Source organism: Physeter macrocephalus, chromosome 7 (genome assembly GCF_002837175.3).
Source record: "Physeter macrocephalus isolate SW-GA chromosome 7, ASM283717v5, whole genome shotgun sequence".
In the NCBI taxonomy this organism is placed as follows: Eukaryota; Metazoa; Chordata; class Mammalia; order Artiodactyla; family Physeteridae; genus Physeter; species Physeter macrocephalus.
The window spans coordinates 122,346,037-122,355,061 of NC_041220.1; positions in this window are offsets into that span (position 1 = coordinate 122,346,037).

The following is a 9,025-nucleotide window of genomic DNA, read 5'->3' on the forward strand; positions in this document are numbered from 1 at the left end:
ACCCTGAGAAAACCATAATTCAAAAAGAGTCATGTACCAACATGTTCATTGCAGCTCTATTTACAATAGCCAGGACATGGAAGCAACCTAAGTATCCATCAACAGATGAATGGATAAAGAAGATGTGGCACATATATACAATGGAATATTACTCAGCCATAAAAAGAAGCAAAATTGAGTTATTTGTGGTGAGGTGGTAGGACCTAGAGTCTGTCATACAGAGTGAAGTAAGTCAGAAAGAGAAAAACAAATACCGTATGCTAACACATATATATGGAATCTAAAACAACAACAACAACAACAAAAAAAAAGGTTCTGAAGAACCTAGGGGCAGGACAGGAATAAAGACGCAGAGGTAGAGAATGGACTTGAGGACACGGGAATTCGGAAGGGTAAGCTGGGACGAAGTGAGAGAGTGGCATTGACAATATATACACTACCAAATGTAAAATAGATAGCTAGTGGGAAGCAGCTGCATAGCACAGGGAGATCAGCTCGGTGCTTTGTGACCACCTAGAGGGATGGAATAGGGAGGGTGGGAGGGAGACGCAAGAGGGAGGGGATATGGGGATATACGTATACATATAGCCGATTCACTTTGTTATAAAGCAGAAATTAACACACCATTTTAAAGCAATTATACTTCAATAAAGATGTTAAAAAAAAAATCCTGGCTGGGCTTCCCTGGTGGCGCGGTGGTTGAGAGTCCGCCTGCTGATGCAGGGCACACGGGTTTGTGCCCCGGTCCGGGAAGATCCCACATGCCGCGGAGCGACTGGGCCCGTGAGCCATGGCCGCTGAGCCTGTGCGTCTGGAGCCTATGCTCCGCAACGGGAGAGGCCACAACAGTGAGAGGCCTGCGTACCGGAAAAAAAAAAAAAAAAAAAAAAAAATCCTGACTTTACTGTATATTTATTATGAGTAACATAAAAAAAGAGAATTCGTTTTGAAAACCGAATAATTTATACAATAATAAATGTTCATTCTTATAGACCCACATAAAGACACAACCTGTGTTCTCAATAATGCTCTAATGCAAGGGATCTTAAAGTGTAGTCTCAGATAAGCAGTATCTGCTTCACCTGGCAGCTTGTTAAAAATGCAAATTCTCCGGCCCTACCCGACTCCTAGTGAATCAGAAACTCTGGGGTGGGGCCCACCAACCTGTGATTTAATAAGTCTTCCAGATTATACTGATGCACCCTAAAATTTGAGAACCACTGCTCTAATCTAGTCTATTAAGTTTGAATTGGTGTTTTATAAAATAAGACAAGATTTTCATACTACTAATTCAACTTTGTACACTTTTCACAGGCATGTTTGCAAGGAGACTTAGAGGCAGGTAAAATTCATCTTTTCTGTGACTTTTGAGAAGCCGGATACCACTTTCATTTCTCTTCCTCCTAACCAATCATTTTGGGGAGATTTTTGGTTTTGATCTATTTTCACTTAACATCTCTTGAGACAATGAAGAAAGTTGGGGTACATTTCCTTGAGCTGAGTTAGCAGTTTCTAGCTAAAATATGCTTTCTTTCAAATCTTCAACCATTACCTTTCAGCAGCTTAACAGTGTCATTGATTACTATAACTATAGATCCAAGCTGAATATTTTCAAGAAAAGTAATACTACACTTACTAGCTATTTCAGGTCAGAAATACTGATGTATTCTTTATTAACACTTGCATTTTTAAAAACTTGTTAGAATAGTATGTTGCTTTAATTTAGACACTGAAAAATAGAAGAAGACTGCAAATTGAAATGAGTTTCCCAATCCTTCATAATTATCACCTCCACATAGAAGTATTTACAGGCAGGGGAAAATAAACCATCAAAAGATACAAATAATTTTTAAACTGTACAAAGCATAAATTCTTAAATCTCCATCATTCAGTGTCTTATTTCAGAGTGACTAAATACAAGGGTTGAATATTTCAGTATACAAAAGTGCATAGTTTTGTTCTTTTTCTTTCTTATTAATGGTTTCCACAGGTATCTGATTTACAGAGCTGGGTCTCTGATAAATATATTTCATATTACCTCAGGGCTTCTCAGAGGTTGACAGAAGCCTGAACTTCTATTTTTGAGGTCTCCAGTATTTACGTAAATAGTAATAGTAGATATGCTAAAGGTAGATACAAAAACTGTGGTTTATCCCATTAGTCTAAACCAAAACTAACACATTTATCACATTAAAAAATATTGTATAAGTTCATTTAGAGATTATACTAAATTTGAGGTTCTTTACAAATGTGAGGCACTGAGCTAGAACATTTTCTCCACCTCTCTTTCGGCCACTGCCACAGGTTCTTTGCTGTCTAAAATGAGTGTTGCATAAACTGGAATCTCTTGGGAGGAAAAATTATTCCCTGGCCTTAATACTCCTGGGTTAGGGAAGAAGACAGGAAGGAAAGGCTCGAGGGGACAATGGTTGACACTGCTATCTATTGCCTCTTTACCTTCTGCTGGGCAAGTAAAGAGGAAGGAAATATAGGCAACATATCTATCTGCTATTACACTGGCTTAAATTTCATAAGTGCACAGATGGGAACTTGTGGAATAGAGCTATAAGACTTGACTATCTCATAGGAAAAAAAACACAGAATCCTAAGGTGTCTGTACTTCCAGTTAGATGGTTAGAGTAGCAATCACTGGTGAAGGTAGCAATTTTCCCCAAAGATTCAGGAAATTTGCGCCTTCAATTAAAGATTCATGAACCTTTTCTATTTCCTGAAATCTTGTAGAAGAGCCTGACCTCCTATCCCTATATCAATACATAAGTAACAGAAGAGCAGGGAAGGTTCCTGCTTTTATTTTCTTTTTAAAATATTATTTAATATTTAGTAGGTGGACCATTTAATAGATGTTCAATAGTTTTTCTTTTTTTATTTTTATAACTGGAATGAAGACTGTAAAGGTGCTTGGATGACAGAGCAAGTTCTCTGGAAAATATGCATTTAAAAAAAAAAAGTAAGTTCTTAAAATTCCTGAAAGGCACAAGACTCCCGGGGTGGGGGGCGGGGGGGACCACAACAAAATTAATTAAGTAATTTTAAAAACCAATCTAATACATGTCACCTGGCAAAAGAATTCTACCATCTTGACATTTTCACAGGCTTCCAGATGGAGTAATTCGTTCAGTTACTTCTGTAACCTCTTTATCAAAAGAGCAAGAAGAATACACAACTTTCAGGCTTTTTAAAATTCCAAGCTAACTCAAAACATGAGAATCTAATCGAAGGTCTCGCTATACAGTATCCAAATGCTCCCTTAAAGTTAATAAACGACCAAAATATTTAATTTCTGTATCATTTGGGTCTCTTTCAGTTCCAACAAGGCAGAAATTTCAACTCAAGCTGCCTTAAGACAAAACTGAATTTGGTGATTTGTATTTGAAAATATCCAAAGTTAGGACCTTTTTTCAGCAGCAGCTGGGTTCAGAGCTCAAACATCCCCATCTAGGTTTAGCTTTGCTCCAACTCGCAGGTATGCCTGAGTATTTGCTTCATTCCCAGACTTCCCATGGTGACACAAAGAAGCTCTAAGCTCACAACTCACTCTGCAAAGTCCAATGGAAGGGAGTCCCTTCCTTAAGGGGGCCCAAAAAGTCCCAAAACGGTGCTTTCTTGTCTCTGACTGGCCAGACTTGGTCATATACTTTTCTGTAAACCAGTCCTAGCTACCAGGAAAACATAATGCTTCGAATGGCCACACCTGAGTCGTGGGTTACCCAGTGAGTCACAGTAGTGGCTGACATCACCTGAAGCTTATGGGCCGAGGGGTGCTGGTACGATCCTCAAAATAAACGAGGGCACTGTTTCCGTGAAGAGGAGCGAGTAGCTGCGAAGCAAAACCACAAATATCCACTACAAGTTATCATTAGTATACTTCCCCCACTTAGTAATGCTATGTTAGTGGGTCAAAATGGAATCTAAAAGAAAAAACAAACAAAAAAATCATTCGATTGAGGCTCCTGATCAACCTATAGCTTAGAAGAGTGTAACCTCACACCTTGTATCCAAAATGTGGCTCCAGTTGTTGGCCTTCCATTTGTCTTCAGGAGCTGGAACACGTGGCCTTTAGAAAGCCCACAAATAGAGGCAATTCCCGGCTTACAGCCTCGAAGCCGCCCGCCGCGCTCTGCCAGGTCCGGTGTCACTGGCGGGAGCGCGACCAGAGGGGACGACGAGGGTGTGCTCCCCCCCCTTCCCAGAGCCGCCTCAAGGACTCGCACCCACTTGCCACGCGGCGCAACCCTTCTCATCCTTGGCGGCTGCTACCAATACTGCCCGCAGTGGCCGTCGGAACCGGACGACCGGGGCGGGACGCCCGGGGTCCCCAAGCCGAGGGCCGGGCAGGCAGACACGGGTGCGAGGCGGGCAGATGGAGGCGCCTCCAGCCCCCTGGCTCCCGCCTCCTCCCCTTAAGCCGGCGGGCGGGCGCGGGTGGGTCGGGAGTCGGGAGGCAGCGTGAGGGCGGCGCCGGCGCTGCCGGGCGGGTCCCGGGGCCGCGGAGCGCGTCGGAGCGAGCGCACGAGTCCCCCGCGCGTCCGCCGCGCTCGCCCCGCGGCCGCTCCCGCCCGGCGCCGCCCGCGCTCCCGGATCTGCGAGGCGCCCACCGGCCGCGGCCGCGGGGACCCGGGCGCGCGAGGGGAGGGGCCGCCCCTGCCGGGCTCCCGGCATCACGTCGCCCATGAGAGAAGCCCGAACGGCGGGGCCGCCGCGAGGAGCCGCGGAGACCGAGGACCCGGGAAGGCGGATCCCGCGGACGCCCGCAGCCCGAGGGAACCACCAGGGACCGGGCGGTCCCCGCCCAGACACCAGCCCCCGGCGACTTGGAATGCGGACTCCAGAGGCGGCGTGCACGGTCAGGGCAAGTTTCTCGCGGTTTGAAGGGGTCCTGAAACCGCCACTCGTTTTATTTCATTGTCCTTTCCCCTACTGTTTTAAATAAGTTTATTTAGACAGTGAAGGAAAAAAAAAAAAGCTTCCTGGATGACTGTAGGTTTGTAAATATAATCCCGAAAGTTTTGCATGGTGTGATTATTTGCTTATGCAGATGTATTAACCTGTTAACTCTTCAGCTAGACAGAAAATTGACATTTTAAATATTGTTTGAGGACCATTACAAGTTCGCTGCTGCGTTCAGGCATTGTGTTATTTATCAGCTTAGCTAGCAACTGTCTTCCCGAAGTGGTACCCAAACCTGTCCCTTGGCGACCGGTCTTGCATGTGACACTCTTGCCCTCTAGTGCCTCAGCAGCTTGGTAGCAGTTTGATGGCTAATATTAATGAGATGTTACATAACACAAGGGTACTGGGCCTGAACGGGTATTGCTGCCACTTTTTACAAAAGCCAAAAAGGCTGAGCCGGTGGTAGTGGATACTGCTGTTTCAGTTTCTTTTCTATCTATTGAAACTTTCGCAAGCGTTTTCAGCTCTTTCTGTTTTAATTCCAGGTAAGTGTATCTATTTATTTATACTATACATTAATGGCTCACTCATAAATGTAGGAGTAGCAACTTTGTTTTTAATTAATCTAAGAATTTCAGGATTGAATAAGTGCCTAATTTTATCTTTATAGAAGAAGTAGAGCATTTAATTAAATTGAGTGAAACAAAGAACTGTCTTCTCCTGGTGTAATTTTAAAGCTTCTCTTTTATAAAATTGAAGTGTTAAGGGGATGATCCCTTATAATTGTTTAAGATCTCCACCAAGAACTTGTAATTATTCTGCAGTAGATTTGTTAGAACAAATGTCTGTTGCTTGATGGACTCGAAATTTGTAAGCAACATCAGAGATTTAAACTAGAACTACCTGTTTACCTATACAGTAATGATCCTCAACAAATCTTTCTATTTGATGCAATTCATTTTATAAACATTATTTAAAATTATACAGTTAATAAAATTAAATGCAACTGGCAAGAAATAGCCTAAGTATTGAATACAGAAGCTTTAAATTAAAAGAAAATACATATTCTTCCATTTAATATATCCACTTTTTTTGAAGAAGAAGAAGAACTAAGTTTCAATTTTTTAAGGGGTTTACCTAGATCTTCTTCCAACTAGTTCTTCTAGTTCTTCTAATATCTGGAAACTATTTAAGCCTCAAACTCATTTAAAGTTGAAATTTATCCATATTCTTTAAAAACATATTGGAGTATGGCAACATATGTAATCTGGAAGAGTTTAAAGGAATTCATTCCTAAGTAATGTAAATAACTAAATCTTAATATTAAAATACAAATCAGATATTGAGACACATGAGAAACTGACCTCAAGTCCACTTTTTCTTTTTCTTAGAAAATACATTATCAACTATTGAACAGGGCTGTTCACCACTAGAGAGCAGACTGCTGTGGAAGAGAAACTCTCAAACATCTGATATCCACCTGAAGGGCATTTTTTTCCCTTTATCTTTAGCTATAGCTCCCTATTAACGTTGTATTTGAGAAGTAGATTTCAAAAATAAATTTGAAAGAGATTCTTTTGGAAAATAGTACTGAACATATCAAGAGTCTTGCCTTAACAGAAACTCTTTTCCTTTTCTTTCTCCAGTTAACACAGACAGTATCTGCCACCTCTCTGATATTTTTATTGTTTTTCTTTATGGTCTTGATGGTAAAGCAGAAGCCTTCTTTCTTTGTCTAAGTAAATATTGATATTAAACTGGTCACATGAGTTAATTTTCTTCATAGTCTTTAGAATAAAGATTCTCACATTACTAAAATATTTTAGATAAAAAAACTTTTATCTCTTTCTGGAGAGATTTGTTACAGTTCAGTTCAGTTGAGTTATAGTATACCATTTCTTTTAATACATTTTCTTGAGAAAACTATTGTTTCTGAAGATTACGGCAAATATTAGAGTAATTTGTGGTATAACTGAAAGGTATGTTGAAAAAAATATAGTGGAAGAGATACCCAGGCATTTGAGGTTCTTTTTTTCTGAACAATATATCCTGCTGAAGAAGTTATTATGAGCTAGAATCTATAAATTCAAAGGTTGACTTGTCATTAGGAATTTTAAAATGATAAAGAAATTACAAATTTTTCTTTTAATTCAGGGAATCTTATATGACTTCCTTGAATCCTGGTTGAATCTCAACTGCTCTTTGGTGATTAGTGGCAACTTTTAAATTTAAATAAAATTTGAGGTTAAAATACTTTGGTGATTTGTATGCACTAGAAAAACAGGGACATAGAATTGGTGATAAAAACACTATTCTCAACTAAGTAAATGCCTTGGACTTCTAATTGCTTAACAGTTTAGACAATAGGGGGAAGGACAGTGGAAGTTTACTTATCCTGTGCTGTGGCTGTTGGCAATGAGCATTCACACTGAAATGCACGAACTCTGAACACCTGTCCATATTCGAGGATGCTGCCAAGCCACAAAAGTAAGAGCTTGCATTATAATGGTAACTAGTGTGAACAAAGCTCACAGTTGTGAACAATGCTCACAGCTGTTTTATAACTGAAGTTTCTCTTAGAATACCCAAGAATTGGTTTTAGAAAACCAACTGATTTGTCTGCTTGTTTTTAATAAAAACTATATTCTTAGGCTCTGGGACATCACAGTGAGTGATTTATCGCTTCAAGTTGAGCTAAACATTTTTCATCAATTTCACGTAAGTTACATAACTAGAAAAAAAAAGTCAGGCCCTGCTGCAAGTATCGTGTACAATAAATTATTTTACAAAAACTCCTACAAATTAATGAGGGCTGTAACTCTTCACTACCTGTTGCCAAAAAATCAAGTATTAAAGTTCTATACTAAAACCTTTTAGCATCTCCGTGATGGGTATCCATTTTACATACATTTCACTTTTAGATCTTTTTCTTTGATTACAATGTTTGAGAATAACATGAAGTTAGATCTGGATTCTAGGTCTGGTTCTGCTGTGAGAGCTGTAGTCTTGGACAACTCCCTTGCTGACTCTGGGCCTTGGTCCCTCACCTGGAAAATAAGGATCTCAGAGATCCTTTCGTATCCTCTTTATTGCCCGACACTGTGGAAATTGTTCTGGAGGATAGGACAAAAAGACATGAAAAAAAGTAAAGAATAATGCAAAAATAAACTTACTGAGAATAACTTATTGAGAATAAACTTACTGAGTACTACAATCTAGAATTTTAGTAGTAGATATGTTAAGTCATTAAAATAACAGCTAACACTCAGAATGGTTACGTGTACCAGGCACTGTTCTAAGCACTTTACTTACTAATTGCAGCTCACGCAATCTTCACAAAGATTATTTGAGGTAGATAATGTAATTATTTCCACTTCACAGATGAAGAAATTGAGGCACTGAGAGGTTACCTACATGTCTAAGATGGCATCCCTGCCAAGTGGTAAAGCTGGGATTCAGTTTGAGTCTGGCTGCAATGCACATGCCCTTAACAACTAAATTACATTGTAACTCTATATGTTTCAAATATTTGTGCTTGATATGCCTCTTGATATAACATAGGAAATTCATGTACCACTCTAGTCATTTCCACCACTTCTACCCTTACATATGAAATGATCATTCATTTATTCAAGAAAAATTTACTCAGCACCTACTATTGTTCCAGACTTAAAAGCGGTTCCCAGAACCCTTATATGTGGTGCCTTCCCTAATGGGGTATATATAATCTAGTTTAGGTGATTTCTTTCTCCTCGCTTCCCCAATTGAGTTGTGTCACTTGTTCTAAAAGATGCCCAAGGCAACAGAGGAAGAATTTGTCTGACTTCTTCATTGATGCATCCATAGGGTAGAGAGTAAGAGAACCAGGACCTCAGACCTCCTCAGGACTCCCTATCGTAATTTTTCATTGCTCCTCTCTGCTCTTTTTGCATTATTGACTCTGCAGATTAGCTGCCTCTGCTTCTCTGGTTCATGTAACCTGCCCTAAAACAGCCAAAAACTGATTTGTAACTTTACATCTTTTTTTTTTTAAACATCTTTATTGGAGTATAATTGCTTTACAATGGTGTGTTAGTTACTGCTTTATAACAAAGTGAATCAGTTATACATATAC